Source organism: Leuresthes tenuis, unplaced genomic scaffold (genome assembly GCF_036924035.1).
Source record: "Leuresthes tenuis unplaced genomic scaffold, fLeuTen1.0.hap1 SCAF_11, whole genome shotgun sequence".
Classification (NCBI taxonomy): domain Eukaryota; kingdom Metazoa; phylum Chordata; class Actinopteri; order Atheriniformes; family Atherinopsidae; genus Leuresthes; species Leuresthes tenuis.
This window is the reverse complement of record NW_027325365.1, coordinates 33,842,013-33,858,932: the sequence shown is the minus strand read 5'-3', so window position 1 is coordinate 33,858,932 and position 16,920 is coordinate 33,842,013. Positions and strand designations below refer to the sequence as shown.

At 41.7% G+C, this 16,920-nt stretch overlaps 1 long non-coding RNA gene across 1 annotated transcript; it reads left to right on the top strand.

The window, feature by feature from the left end:
- The first annotated feature begins 418 nt into the window (after positions 1–418).
- Positions 419–2,633, top strand: LOC140317617 (uncharacterized). Its single transcript, XR_011917783.1, has 4 exons — positions 419–565; positions 1,211–1,377; positions 1,569–1,734; positions 2,383–2,633. It is a non-coding gene; the product is annotated as an uncharacterized lncRNA (long non-coding RNA).
- Positions 2,634–16,920: the final 14,287 nt, after the last annotated feature.

Here is a 16,920-nt window from a genome sequence, read left to right as displayed (position 1 = left end):
CTCATTTTGAGAACGTGACTTTGCTTTAAGTGTTCATAGCGTTTCTGTTTTCCTCCCGTTGTGGAGAGATTTTACGTTTGTTAATTTTCATAGCCGCGCTCCTCCTCCCGCTTAGGAGTTTTGTAGCCTTTTCGTTTGCACTGCCGGGAGAGCGCCCTGCAGTGCCGTGTTTTGTGTTGATAATAAAACCCTCTTGAAACCACGACCCTGCATCTGCGTCCTAAATCCCTCGCTGGTACGTGACAGTGCTTGTGTAAATTGTTGTTGCGTTTGTGTGTATTTTCATTGTCTGTGTTGATTTCTTTTACTATTCAGCGAAAAGACAGGTGTCTCCGCAGCCATAAGTCTACAGGTAGCTAGTTTATATAGACGGATTAGAGGGCCTTTTTTTTTTTTTTAACGTTAGCTGAGACAGAGACGTGTTTAAAGCCTTCTCCAGGAGACTTGCGGTTTGTTTTAATTTTGCTGCGCGGGAGACTGTGGCAACTGTGGCATCCTTGGCAACTGTGGGACATCCTGTGGATTAGCCAGTCAAACACACATCCGAACTTCTAAAAAAAAATCAGTAAGTACCATCACTAGCAGAAAAAAAAGTTTTTACACTGTCTCCTTGTCAAGCTGTGATGAAGCACAGGTATCCAGCTTAGATAGGTAACAAGTTAAGCTAGCTATCAAAATGAACTACTCATGCAAGCACTGTAATTTCACCACAGCTTCAACCCCTGCATTTGTCCGTCATTCGAGGATTCACAGAAATCTAGCTAACTTCAGATTTCCATGTGGGTTAGAAAAATGTGTTGCAACTTTTGTGACACAGATGCAGTTCAAAGCCACATGTACAGCTTTCACAAGAAAACGGCTAACATTAAAGGAGGACATGGAAGGAAAATTGATGTACTTGATTTGGCTCGCACTGTTGAAGGTTGTAGCTTTGTGTCAGCAAATTTTTCAACCTTGTGATCATCTGAATTGGCATGTTAAAGATGGCAAAAAAGTGTCATGCCCCTATACTAACTGTTCAAAGTATTTTCGTGTCCGTTCATCCTTTGCCTCACACAAGCTTTTATGTAAATAGTTTTCTAATAAACAATAAATATATAAACTTCTAATCAACCCATATATCTGTTTTTACAGACATTTATGTGGCACAAATCATTTATATAATGAATTGCAATGAAATATAATTTTTGTAATGTCTCTCTTTACTAAGGAGAGACAATCCTGACAGCAAAAAAATGGATGCTGCCGATTGAGGGGAAAGTCATAATTCCACCTGCTGCTCACCTGGACCACTGCCTTGGCCACTCTGTTCGTCTCCTATGCCCTAAACCTAGAGTATCAGGTGGAAGCAAGCGCAACTCTGGAATTTCTTCAGAGGTATTAATTATCATAGATTGTTGATTGTAAAACCGTGACTGGTTTCGAGTGTTTTGTCAGAAACATGAATCCTCCACTTTGCAGTAAACAGAAAAGTAAATTCCTTGTTTTTCTTTTTAATCAGTTATGATTTGCTAACTGATTACTCGTTAACATGTACACATTGTCTCACCCTTAACTCATTTTCATAGGTTTTTAGTCAGGATTAATCCTGACTTCATCAAGTGCAACGCCAAGGAGCAAATGAGCCGCGGGACTGGGAGAGTGGTGACGTGAAAGACATAATCGATGAACCCCCATGTGATCTCTTTCATCAGGGACTTCACTGAGTTTGACTGGCAAAATGACTAGATGCAGGTGAGGTTCTGATAAAAGCTTTTGCATTGAAAGTTCAAGATGGTTTATTTAAATATGCTAAATCAAATATGTTATTAAATAATGTGTGTTAAACTACTGTTATGTTTTATTGAAAGGTGATTGAGACTATGGTCCATCGGGCTCTTGATTCGACTTCAGCAGGAAAAATCAAACATGCTGTAATTCATGGTCACTAAAAAACGTTAAAAACACATTTTAACTGCGGATCCACCAATACCACTTTTTTTCCAAAACGAGTACTGTATGAGTACTTGCATTTCTGTACTCACCAATACTGATACCAAGTACTTATACCATTACACATCAAGTTGCTTTGAATTTTTTTCCCCACTACAAACCAAATTAATCCAGGTGTGTCTCACCTCCCAACAATGGTCAGACACACCTGGATTAATCAGTTGGTTTAATAACGCAAGGCAGTAAATAAAGGAGCTGGTTTAATTCAGGAAATGTGCATAAAGCCAATTGCATCTTGAATAAAAATGTAGGCTACCTTACACTGAATGCAGCACTGTCATCTTGGGATATTTGACACATTTTCCCCCAAGACAAAAAAAGCTAGGGCAAATACTGACAAAGTAATTGTAATAATGTAATTCATTAATGTGTTTTCTTCTTTAATTTCAGGGTCCAACTGGGATCTGGGTCTCCAAGTTCAGGGTAGTCAAGACCTAGTCCTTTATTTCAAGTGTGGAATGAGAGGATTTCTCTTCACAAAGTTTCTGTCAAGCTGCATTGTTCATGCAAATGTTTATGTTTGTATAATGGCAATATTTAAAAAAATTGTTGTTTTAAGACAGCAGTTGGCCTAATGTCTCCTCTACAACTATTGATTTGTGGCGGGCCTGAGTAGTTGTAGTAGTCAGTGGTTTGGTACATCATGGTACTTGTTCTGAAAAGTTTGATAAACCTTTGCTTTATCATCTTTTTGTTCACCAAATGTCTTGAATAAATACTAAATACTGCCAAATACTGTGAATGGAAGTACAGTATGTCTACCGTAAAACACATTTACAGTAACTTATTGGCCAATTGTTGCCAGTAAGTTACTGTAAATTTGAGGTAATTTTGTTACAGTACACACTAATGATGAAATTTTGGTAACCCTTCCTTTTACAGTCTCCTAATTACCAGGTATTTACCAGGTAAATATATGGTAATTCATAGCATCTTGTGTGATTACCACCAATATAAGAAGGTAAATACATGGAAACTACAGCTGCAGTACAGAGTATTTGTAAGTAAAATATTTTACAGCATGCTAATTACCAGGTATTAACCCGGTAAATGCAAGATAAAACATAGAATGTCCTTGTGTAATTTACACTAGTAAATTAAGGTAAATATGGGAAACTACAGCCGAAGCACAATGTATTTACCTGGTAAAATATATTGCTATTACATCGGTACTATTGGGTAATTACTGCTGGTAACAAGTAGGTAAATACTGAAAAACTACAACTGAAACAATAAGAAAAAAATCTGCACTACTGCCCATTTTTTCAACTGAGTATCATGTAGTTGACAGGTTTAGGTTGGTAATTACTCGGATATAATTGTATAAAATATGGAATTGTTTCTATTGAAGTTGAAAATTTTTGCCCGTATTTACCTGATATCACCCTCTGCAGGAATGGTTTTCCTCTGGTGTCATGGCCCAGTATATCTTCTTAAATATTGGTTAAATTCTTGCAAATGGTTTTAGAACTTACCTAACATGTACGCTAAAACTGTACTGTAAAAGGAAGCCTTCCTTGTTTCCATGTTATTACTATGTTCTTTCTAAATTCTTTGTAATAGAATACTCCATTGTCTATGCAGTTAAATGAATTTGTACCATATACATTCCACAACATTACCAAGTAAAACATCTTAAATTACCCATTGAGTAAGATGCAACTGTACCACACAAAAAGGCAACCTCTCAGCTAAATTTCCTCATCAGAGGTCAATGGTGCTGCTGAGCATTTTAGGGCTACATTGAGCTCCTACTGATGGCATGTGTCCTCTGTCTACCAAATTTACTCGATTTCTAATCCGCCTCACCTATGGCTGACCAATACCCTTTGAAAGTCTAATATTGATCTCAGAGCTCCTTCAAGGAAAAGTGGTTTGATTCTCAGTCAGGGGATGCCTCCAGCAACCTCGGTAATAATAGGAGCGAGAAACATAGACTTGAAGAAATGCCAGCTCAGATGACACCCAGATTAACAAGGTCTGCATCAAGGGTTGGGGGACCAGTACTGACAACAAGTGAGCTTCTAGACCAAGACATACATAGACTAGAATGGCAAATTTCTCATTGTTGGAATGCTATTCCAGGGGATATATTTAGAATATGTTGTACCAATGGAAACTTTTAAAGCAAACACCTTCTGACTCTGTGTCCTAATCTTCAGAAATGGAATCTAACTAGAGGCAAAACAACAAAGTTGCTATGGCAATGAAGAGCTAAGAGAACAGGTCAGGGGGGATACATTATCAACTCCAACCATTCGAAAACCGTAAGCAAGCATAGTTACCCATTACAAAGTCCTAAAAACTTTAACACAGGGGACGCTTACCTGAGATAGATCATGGATAACCTGGAGACTTGGGGCCCATGTGGCCCTTTGCCAAGGATAAGGAGACAATGTACCTTCTGAAAATCTCCTAGAGAATTTGAATGCAACACTACATTCTATACCTTCTGTGAACATCACAGAGATCACAATAAGCTGATGTACACCACAGCTGCAGCGATCCTAGATATGCTTGGTTCTAGGATATACACAAGGGGCAGTATCCTCTATGGAGAAGAAAGTTGAAGGCCAAGATCAAGGCAACACGAGGGTAGGTTAGACAGCTATCATAGATTAAGAAAGTTGCAATGAAGAAAGAACCCCAAGAAATACAACAAATTGTCCATACCTGAGGCGATTGAGACTACCAAACAAAGACTCCCAGCTCTGGCTACCTGACTGAAAAGGTACAATAGAGAAGCTGAATCCAGGAGATGAAAAGATAAAAAGTTATCAACAGAACCATCCAGTATCAAGTATAGTCTCAGTGGCAGGGTAACAAGGCAATGATAAACCCACCGAGGGCTAGGACTGAACAATATACTGATATATCCCAGCCAAAGCTGGAAATAGAAGTCACTGATATAAGGACAAGCTAGATCTTCACAATGCAAAGAGGGTTTCACCCCAAGTTCAGCAGACTGAGACTGTACACTAGGTAGAGGCGGGAGGCCGGGAGCAAATGAGCATCAAAGCCACTATACAGGACAAAACAACAAAGATCCAGGAATACATCAGAAAGATGGAATCCAGTCATGAACTGCTAAGCGAGTGCCTCAGGCAGCTGAAAAATGAGTGTGTGATAGGATGTAACAATATGGAAATTTTGATCTCTTGATTATAGTGATCAAATTATCACAGTTAACGATATTATCGCGATATTCTCAGTTGCTGTACAAATCAGTGTTGTTTTTGACAACCATCTTACATTTAGTCTTAGTCTTTTGGACTAAACTGCTTATTAGTTTTAGTCACTTCTATATGTGATAGCCCATTTGCACCAGGAGTATGTGGAAAACTTTTTTTATAAGCTTACTATGAAATTTATCCCTAGCCGATTGTCGAATAACATTGTATGTATACGATATGTTAACAGCACTCGTAACTTACTTTTGAAAAAATATCCATGTGGCGAGCCTTCAGGTGCCACTTAAGGTTGGTCATATTTTTTCCGCCTACTTTGTGGCCACTGTGTCTCGTCACAATACACTCACAATACACAATTTTATTATCTGCTGGGTTATATTTAAAATACACCCATATGTCATCTCTACGTTTACGACCACCAAGCCCCTGTGTTGAAACTTTCACCATGGTCCAGTGTCTGTGATGAGTGACAATAGTGTAACGAGTTGAGCACGTTGTGCGCTGCATGCCAGGTGGTGGGCGTGACCAAACAAGGAAAGGATGCAGCAGCAGATACTATTTAGGTTTTAATTGACAGATTACACGGACAATAAGCAGAAATGTCATGCATTTTAAACGTCTGACAGACCACCCACTAACATTTACGTCCATTCTCGTCTCGTCAATGAAAACTCACACAAGTTTCATCATGTTTTAGTCATCAAAGAGCCATGTTTATCTCATCATCGTCTTGTTATCGTCATGCAAAAAAGTGGTGTCAACGAAATGATTTCATCATCGTTGACGAAAACAACACTGGTACAAATGTCCAAAAAACAGATACATTGAAATCATTTCACGAAATCATGTGATTTTCTTGTCATACCAAAACATTAGAAGTCAATATCTTATCAAAATTAAACTTTCACATCAAAAGGGCAAGCAACTGGCACAGATAGAGAGTTTATAACTCGCTGCCAATATCAGCTCACATTTTTAACTCACTATTATAAATATTACCATGTGTTCTTCCTAACCTTAATGAACATGTTTACATTATTTTACGCCACCTTACATTGTGTCTTCAGTTTGTGTTTTCAGTAAATGCATTTATTCTTGCTACACAAGCTATCTATCTGCGATGCAACAGCTCTTTATACTGCATTTCTGCGTAAACAGATGTTTTTTACAGCCATAAAATAATTATTGAGGATAGATTGATTCAGACGGAGCCCTACTGAAAGCCTAGGTGGGAAATGCGCGGCCCACCACTGCAAATTACGTATTCACGTGAGTCACTCGCAAGACTTGGATAAGGCTGTTGTTAGGGTTTTTAACATTTATCTCATGATATACCCTGCGTTACAATTACCTTACTGTGCCTTAATTGTATTGCTATGCTTTAATTGCATTTCCTACGCTTTATATATCTTATATGACATATACTGCACTAGTTCCAGTCATGTGGCGAGGAAATGAGGGTGCTTGTGAACAAAGAGAGATGCCTCAGGACGGAGTCTTCCAGAGGTCAACCGAGTTCACCCGAGTTTACACTACAAACCAACAATGGCTGATTCACACTAGTTTATTGATGTATGTCTTTGTATGATTGTCGTCAAGGTCTCACACTCTAATTGGCAGATGTGCCTCCATACGTAAATGCATACGTAAACGACCGACGTTCTGAATTTTCTATTAAACCCTTTGTTTTTGTAAAGCTCTTCCCCCTTTCTTATCTCTGAATAAAACCAGGCTGCTGCAATGAGGGAGTCGGAGATTGCTGTTGGTTGCTTAGACACATACACCTGTGGCTGAAGCAGCGACAGCTCTCCCCTTTTGCAAAAGCTGAACTTTATATTGATCTCTTGTGGGGTTCTTTCTGTTTAAGGTGGGACTTCGTTAGTAAAAACGAAAAACCCCATCAACTTGGTGCCGTGACCCGGATCCCAACATACCTGACCGCTGGCGGACGGAGGACGACGCACTGAATCCGTGCACGGCCAGTGTCAACAGGACCTGGAAAGAAAGTCCTGGGGGGTAAATTCTTCGCTGGGCCAGCGTCATAGGTCTGACTTCGTCTGCCAACGGTGGATTGACGGGATCCGGACGGAGTGAAACGAACCAACAGAGAAGTAAGTGAAAAGCGCTGTGTTACGGGTCAGAGGCTCTGTAAGAAGAGAGGCCTTGAGTCCCAAAGAGTACAGGGTCAGAGGCTAAAAACCTTGAGTCCCAGAAAGTAAAGGGTCAGAGGCTTTGTACGCAGAGGCCTTGAGTCCCAAGAGAGAGAGACTGCTGCAGAAGTCTGCTCTTTGTCAGAAGTAGTTCCTTGTCGAAGGTTTGCTTCTGAGTGGCAGGGAAAGAATTTGTGTTTTGTGCTGTACAAAATACTTACTGCTGTGTAAATACGAGTGAATGAGAGTGTGAATGACAGAGTACACTGACTGAATCAGCATTACTGGTGGAAACCTAACGGTGTTAACACAAATCAGTAGTTTGTTGAAGTAGGTCAGTTAATCTGTATTAAGGACATATATTAATAAAAATATACGCAGAGTACTAAATTAAATTGAAATAAAAAATGGGTAATCAAACCAGTAAATCCTCCTCCAGAGGTGCCGAAGGTGATGAAAAATATATGGTTGGCAAATTTCCTGGTTGTCTACGTTATATGTCAAAGTGGCAGAAGAAGTTTGGTGTTGACAAAAAGTTGATCAGTGGAAAGGAGTGGTTGTGATGCTGGAAGGAAGCGTAGCTGCAAAGCGTGGAGCAAAGAGGGAGAGGAAGGAAAAAGAGTTGCAGTGCCCTAACTTGTGGTTGAAGGCATCTGAAGAAAGGAGAGAGCAGATTCAGAAGGCAAAACAGAGAAAATCGGGAGATAATAAAACAGCAAGCTTGTTTGTAAGACCAGAAGATAAGGAAAAACACAGGCTAGCTAGCGCCCACCTCAAGCTGCGGTACCCCCAGCACAGGCTGACGGGCGCTCGCCTCCTGCAGGGGCGGAGGCTATTTCTCCCACTGCACCCCCTACTCAGTTAGCTGATACCTCTGATTTATATCCTAATCTGAGCAAATCTGTGCCTGACTTCACGTTTTACCCAAGTCCCACAAACCCCTTCTTCTCCCCTATGTGGCTTAGAAGTCATTCTAAAAAAGAAACAATGCCTCCTCAGAACGCAGTCGAACATTATCCAATGATTCAAGTTGCCAATCCTAACCCTGCTGAAGGACAGGCTGCTCACATGTATGTGTACAGGCCGTGGACTTTAGAAGAAGCCAGAAAAGCTGTGGAAGGATGCACACCTGCAAAAGAGGATCCTGCCCAGTGGGCTGAGAACATGCGAGGAATCCTCCTTTCATATAGATTAAATGGGCTTGAAGCAGGCCAAGCAGCCATGACTTCACTCGGAAAGGATTGGGCCCGAGTAAGAGGAGATTTTACTGGTGCACGTGCTAATCATGTGGCCTTTCCTGCCCCAAATGATGAGCCAGCCACACTCGGTGCTAAGTTTGAGGCTCAGTGGAACGCTCTCACAGCAAGAGTGGCAACATTGTACCGCAGACGGGCAGATTATGGCCGCCTGGCGGGAATAAAACAGAAAAATGACGAAGATGTTGAAGATTTCCGTTTGAGATTTGAAAAATAATTCAGAATACATAGCGGAATCGAGGTTGATGTTGACGATCGTTCTGCTTATCAGCAACAGCTGAAAAATAGTCTCCTCACAGGATTCTGCCCTGAAATTGGAAATTGGATAAGAAAACATCATGTTGAATCCGCTGAAAGCACAGTCGGCCAGACCATGCAATGGGCCAGACATGCTGAGAGAGTGGTAAATGAGAAAGAAGGAAATTCAGATGTGTTTTACACCAATGGTTTTGAATCCAACAGATCCATTGTTTTCTTCCGCGGCAGCCAGAGAGGTGGCGGTCGAGGCAAAAACAGAGGGAGGGGAAGAGGCCAAAGGCCCTTCCAGTCTGGATTTGATAGAAATTCTGACGAATGCTGGAACTGTGGAGAACAGGGACATTGGTCCAGAAATTGTCCAAAGAAAAAACAAGATAATCAAAAAGGAGGAAGAAGAGACCGAGGAAGGTCTAACTCCTGACTAGACATGAAAACCTCTGACTCCTCTAATCCTACAGATGAGATGGTTGTTGATGTCCACGCAGCTTGGGACATTTTGAATGCACTCAAAGAGAAACCCTATGTAGTGTTGAAAATAAATGGTAAACCTACAGAGTTTCTATGTGACAGTGGTGCATGCAAAACAGTTCTTAAAACACATGTCCCAGGTTTAAAACAGTCTCAAAATAGCATTTGGGTTAAATCAGCAGATGGACAAACACACAAAGAATATTTTTCTAAAGCTTTGACTGTTGCAGATGAAGAAGCTAAACTCACTATTTCAGCCTTTGTAGTGATTTCACCAAAATGTTAACCTGTTGGGAAGAGACTTGATGACCCGGCTGGACATCGCCATCGTCCCAATTAAAAACGGAATGAAAGCTTGCAGAGTCAGAGATGTTGACGTTTATGCATCCTGCATAGATGACAACAGTGTGTATTGTTCATATGATTTGAGCCCAAAGTTTGACCCTCACCTTCCTGGCAGAAGGCTACGAGAAGCACGTGAACAACTACTAAATCCAGAGACAGAAATGACGCATAGTCAATTACATGTAACCATGAATGTTTTGACTGATCCCCATGACACACACGTCAAAGAATTTGCCAAAATGTCTCCTGTTGTAGTGGGATTGCTTCACATGTACACTGACCGAAGGTCATTTGCTGCTGTGACTGTACTCCCTGTGGATCGAGCATCCAGCTACAAATTATCAGCTACCCCTCATATCTCTCTGTTCAAGCCTTAGAACATAACTTGAACAGATGCTGGCCTGAGAACAAAAATGGCAACAGTTGTAAATTATTATGAGAGCAGTGACGAAAACTGGAGTTACAGTCCCAGCTGTGACATGTGGAGACAACCTTTCGGTGGTGCAGCAACGTGCGAAGCACAAGTGCACCCCCTCCCATGACAAACTGACGTTTTTCTAACTGCCAAAGAAGAAGCTGAATTGGCAGAGATCCCAGAAAAACTGTGGTCAAAGGGTCTTTCTGATGTTGGACTTTTAACATCCATACCTCCAGTACAAATTAAACCTCGATCAGACTGGAGGCCCAGAGTAAAACAATACCCTCTGAAACATGAGGCAGTGAAGGGCATCTCATCAGTGGTAACAGACCTTAACAAAGGGGAAATAATCAGACCATGCCCAGATTCCCCATGTAATACACCAATCTTTCCAGTGCAAAAAGCAAATGGTAAAGACTGGCTTATGATCCAAGATCTACGTGCTGTAAATGAAGCAGTTGAAACAAGAGCTCCAAATGTACCTGATCCACACACATTGTTGAACTCTCTAAAGCCTGATAAAAAGTTCTTTACTGTAGTTGACCTCAGTAACGCCTTTTTCTCAGTCCCAATTCACCCAGACTCTCAGTTCTGGTTTGCATTCATATATGAGGGTCAAGGATACACCTACACCAGATTGCCACAAGGGTTTGCTGACAGCCCCACCATCTTTACCCAAGCAATAATGGCCTGTTTGGCAGATTTTCACATGCCCGAGCGAAGCCAGTTGCTTGTGTATGTGGATGACATTTTGGTGGCATCAGAAACAGAGGAAGCATGCAGAAAAGACTCTCTTGCTCTGTTGCAGCACCTCTGCAAAACTGGAAACAAAGTATCAAAAGATAAGCTCCAGTGGGTGAGAAAAGAGGTGAACTATTTAGGCTACACACTGTCAGCCGCAGGCAGGCGGATACAAACAGCTAGAAAACAAACTATAGCTGACGTGCCTAAACCAGAGACAAAGAAACAAATGATGTCCTTCCTAGGACTTTGTAACTACTGCAGAGCGTGGATTCCACATTATGCAGAAAAAACTCACACTTTGCAGAATCTCATTTACGGTGTCCCCATGACAATGTCTGATAAAATCAAGTGGACCCCTGAAACTGAGACAGCATTTGTAGTTTTAAAACAAGCCTTGATGGAAACCACAACTCTCGTGTTACCAGACTACAGTAAAACCTTCGTTCAGACAGTGGACTGCAAAAATGGCTACATGACTTCAGTGTTGTTGCAGAACCATGGTGGCAGATTGAAACCTGTAGCTTTCTACTCAAAGAAGTTGGACCCAGTGGCCCAAGCTTTACCTGAGTGTGTCCAAGCTGTTTGTGCAGCTGCTCTTGCAGTCACCCAATCAGCAGATGTCGTGTTGTTTCATAAAATGGAACTTTTGGTCCCACATGCTGTGGACGTGCTGTTGTTGCAAAGCAAAATTAATTTCCTTTCACCAGCCAGACATCTATCATACACAGCCACACTGCTGTCTCAGCCCCTCCTGGTGGTGAAAAGATATACTGTCTTAAACCCTGCAACATTGATTCCATTACCTGAAGATGGTACACCACACAACTGTCTGGAAACAACAGAACATTTGCAGTTACCAAGACCAGACCTCAGTGATACACCTCTCACTGTAGGAGAAAAATGGTTTGTTGATGGGTCATGTTCCAAAGACCCACAAGGTAACAATCGAAGTGGCTATGCAATAGTCCAAATGCCCTCCAGAGTGGTAGAGGCAGCCAAACTCCCTAGCCAAATGTCAGCACAAGCTGCTGAGCTTATTGCACTGACTAGAGCATGCAAATTAGCAGAAGGACATGAGGTAACAATCTACACTGATAGCCAATATGCTTTCTCAACCTTGTTTTATTTTGCAAAACAATGGGAACGCAGAGGCATGACAACATCCACAGGTAAACCTGTAACACATGCCTCCCTTCTGACTGATCTCCTTCAAGCTATACAGTTGCCAGCCAAATTAGCAGTGTGCAAGTGTGCTGCACACACTACAGGCAAAGATGAAGTCTCCAATGGCAACAGATTTGCAGACCAAGTAGCAAAAGAAGCAGCTACAGGAAAACATGGACATGACAAATTTTTATCACACACCGATGATAAACAACTAATTGACCAAACTGTACTAACAGATATGCAACAGAATGCATCAGTACAAGAAAAACAGATGTGGGCCACAAAAGGTGCCACACAAAACTCTGATGGGATTTTTCAAGTGAATGAAAAAACAGTTCTGCCTAAATCCCTTTTCAAAGCAGCAGCAATTGTGACACATGGGCCTTGCCATGTGTCAACAGGAGGGATGAGTGCTATCATACAACAACACTTTACAACGTACGGATTAAATTCCTACTTAAAATTTTTTTGTAAAGCATGTCTTGTGTGTGTGAAGCATAACCCCCAAGGAAACATGAGACCAAAAAGAGGCTCTTTTACAAAACCCTCTTACCCGTTTCAAACAATGCACATGGACTTCATTGAACTTACACAAAGTGGACCTCACAAGTACTGTTAAGTGATGGTCGATGCTTTTTCCAAATGGGTTGAGATAGTTCCATCAAAACTAGCTGATGCACTAGCAGTAGCTAAGACTATTTGTAAAACTATCAAAACTATCATCCCAGCCCACGGCATCCGACAAACCATTTACAGTGACAATGGACCACACTTTGTGAATAAAGTAGTTCAGAAAATGGCAGAGCATTTGGGAATGGATTTGAAAAATCATTGTGCCTACCACCCTCAAAGTGCAGGCCTTGTGGAAAGAACAAACTGAACTATCAAAAGCAGATTGAAAAAGTGCATGGAAACTACTGGCCGTCCATGGCCAGAATGCTTGGACCTGGTGAAACTCTATATGAGAATCACTCCCACATCAGAAGGATTAACTCCATTTGAGATAGTCCATGGGAGACCATATAGGTTACCAGTGTTTTCATCAGACTCACAGAAAGCAGATGAAGAACAGACTCTGGCAGATTATATGATCAGGACACTAAACCAGAAAGACGTGTCCAATGCAAATTTACTGCCTTCTGATTCCTCTCTTCCACAGGTTGACAGTCCCATCAAAGCAGGTGACTGGGTGTACATCAAAGTCATCAAAAGAAAGAACTGGGCCAGCCCATGGTGGGAAGGACCATACCAAGTGCTCCTGACCACACCTACTGCAGTGAAGATTGCTGAAAGGCCCAGCTGGATCCACCTCAGCCACTGTAAGTTACAGAGAGTGTTGGACCCCTAATTTCAGAGTGGTGGGGAAGCCTGACTACAAAGGGACCTCATTGTTTAGAGTGAGGTGTCTCAACGTCAGTGAAGAAACCAACTGATCCTCACTCTGGTAGGCCGAGGGTGCACCTGCATCTCTGATAACTGAGCAGCAATGAGAACACAAAAGGTGTTACTCAGCTGCGCTGCGGCTGTAGCGTGTGTATTGTCTGTGTTCATCCTAGGTGTCCAAAGTGATCCCAAACCAAACCGGGAAAAGAGATGGACCCATGATGTGGACTACAAGGACTGGACATGGGACCCGAAACACCCATTCGACACAAATACCTGGTACAGGTATGTGAAATCCACAGTGGGACAACCTGACGGAGCTGAGGGATGTTATGTGTGTTCCAAGCTTCCCCCTTCTTCTATACAGACCCATCTCAAAGCCAAATGGATGAATAAAACTGAAGTGAAATGTATGGCCTCAATGGCAGGTATTGGGTTTCAACATGGCAATATTGTGATCAATGACTCTGATTCCCATTGGGGAGTAGAAAACAGGACATGCAGTACATTGTTCTGGGCTAACATGAACATCACAATCAAAGGAAAACCCACACCACAAGTAGCATATCTCCACATTCCCAAAGAGCAGAACTTCACTTGCTTCACTCAAGGAAATGAGACGCATCTGTGCAAAAGCAAGGGCTGCCCACAGGGAGGAGCCTGGATGGGAGCTCTAAACATCACTTCTGAGTGCCAAGACGGGATTGCCACAGCAACTGAAGAAGGCTCCCCAACCAACATGTCCGCTCCATCGAACGGGACGTACCTCATCCAGAACAGGTGGTGGTTATGCGGACATAATGTATATCCAGTGTTGCCCATCAACTGGACGGGAGTCTGTGCACCGGTGTGGGTCAACGACCACACCTATAAGATCTACCGTGGCCAACTACCCTCCCTTCATAAGCGACAACAGAGAAGTGTCGCAATCTTCAAACCACACAATCCTATCTGGGGCTCAGATGTCCCATTCGAACATAAGGTTTGGAGCACAGGCTCAAAAGTTATACATTCCCTTTTCCCTTAGGATGGTATTGGAAAACATGCACTGTATATTGAGACTCTGAATTACCGCTTCCAGTCTTTTGTCAACTTTTCTTTGCAGGTGGAAAATGGACAGAATCGTGAGCTCCAAGCCACACGGCTGATGGTTCTCCAGAACAGAATGGCTCTGGACTTGCTCACCGCAGCACAAGGTGGTGTGTGTCATATTATAGGTACTTCTTGCTGTACCTATATCCCTGACACCCACATAAACGAAGCAATGGCCTCCCTGCTCAACCTGCAACAAACCATGTCACAAGAAAAAGCGCAACAACAATGGAACTTTCTCGCATGGCTGATGACCGGCACCTGGTGGCAACCAATATTAAAGATCGTGACCCCCCTCTTTGGTGTATTGATCTTATTCTGTGTGTTTACGACTTGTGTGATTCCCTGTTTCAAGTCTGTGATCACTAAGACGGCTACTTCCACTATGGGGAACCTACAACTGCTCCGCCAACCCACAGAAGATGATGATGATGATGATGATTTTAGTCATGACTATGATAACTGTTCTTAAACTGTGTAAAGCATAAAGAAACTAAGAATGACCTCTACATTGAAAATGTCCAAAACAAGTGAAGTAGACTGATGTATTGTTTCTGCCTACCACAGTGAACCAAAAGAAACTTTGCTTGCTTCGCATGAAATGATTATATATGTTTTTGTTTTTTGTATCTCATTCGATAAACAGGAGCGAAATGTTAGGATTTTTAACATTTATCTCATGATATACCTTGTGTTACAATTACCTTACTGTGCCTTAATTGTATTGCTATGCTTTAATTGCATTTCCTACGCTTTACCATATATATCTTATATGACATATACTGCACTAGTTCCAGTCATGTGGCGAGGAAATGAGGGTGCTTGTGAACAAATAGAGATGCCTCAGGACGGAGTCTTCCAGAGGTCAACCGAGTTCACCCGAGTTTACACTACAAACCAACAATGGCTGATTCACACTAGTTTATTGATGTATGTCTTTGTATGATTGTCGTCAAGGTCTCACACTCTAATTGGCAGATGTGCCTCCATACGTAAATGCATACGTAAACGACCGACGTTCTGAATTTTCTATTAAACCCTTTGTTTTTGTAAAGCTCTTCCCCCTTTCTTATCTCTGAATAAAACCAGGCTGCTGCAATGAGGGAGTCGGAGATTGTTGTTGGTTGCTTAGACACATACACCTGTGGCTGAAGCGGCGACGGCTCTCCCCTTTTGCAAAAGCTGAACTTTATATTGATCTCTTGTGTGGTTCTTTCTGTTTAAGGTGGGACTTCGTTAGTAAGAATGAAAAATCCCATCAGCTGTTAACACATATCCCAATAATCCACCGAGATAATGAGATTAATTCAAACATGAACAGTAATCTTTATCATGTAAAATTTCACTGTGATTTACCATAATACCGATAACCGTTACATCCCTAGTGTGTAACCCTGTGCATATGCATGTGTGCTCAACAGGTGCCAACATGGATGGGTTAAAAGCGTAGGAGAAATTTCATACAGTGTGTACACTAACAATACATTTGAGAAGTCATAAAAGAATCTGGAAAATGTTGCTTCAACACCCAACAAGACTCCAGATGCAGGCTGTGCAAAGAGGCTTCCGAGACCGTCCAGAACATAGTAGCAGGGTAAGGTGAGGTGCAGGCAGGAATGCCTGCATGCCTGCACCTCACCTCACCTTACACCTCACCTTACCCACATGGAACCCACCTTACTTGCACACATGGAATGCTATAACCAAACAGCAGGAGTAGTGTTCAGGAACATCTTTGGGTTGTATGGGTTAGAAGTCCTAAAGTCAAAGTGAGAGATACCTCCAAACGTGGTTAGGAATAGTTAAGATCCTGTGGGATGTCCAGATCCAGACATAAACTGGTGATGATAAACCAACCTGGCATTGTGGTTGACAAACCAATTAAAAGGGCAGTAGTGAAAGATGTAGCAATTCCAAGGGACAGCTACATAAAAAATTAAGGTGGGAATTTCTTAAAATAACAAAGTCTTCAATTGTCCCATGTAAGCTTACACCCATCTGGAACAATCCTGACATACTGCAAAACAAAAAAAATGCTAAACTTTACTCTGTGGAAGATCAAAGGAATCAAACATCTGGAACATATAATCCAAAATGGAAATTTTATTTCATATGATGAGCTCATATCACAACATGAGATAGGCAGCAATAAATTCCTAGAATATCAACAACTTAAGTCTATAATAACAAAGAAATATATCCTCCACCAACCAGACTTACAACTCCCGACTAGGGTAGCAGAATTTCTAAGCATCTGCACCCCAAAACTAGTATCAAAAATATATAAATTGTTGTCTAAAATAGATGACACAATGTCTCTTCCATCCTCAAAATGGGAGGCAGATTTATCCATCAGTTCTAGTCACAGCTTCTGGCCACAAATATGTTTGAACACCTTCAGAATGACTCATAATTCTAATTTACAGCTCATACAATACAAAATCCTTCATAGAACA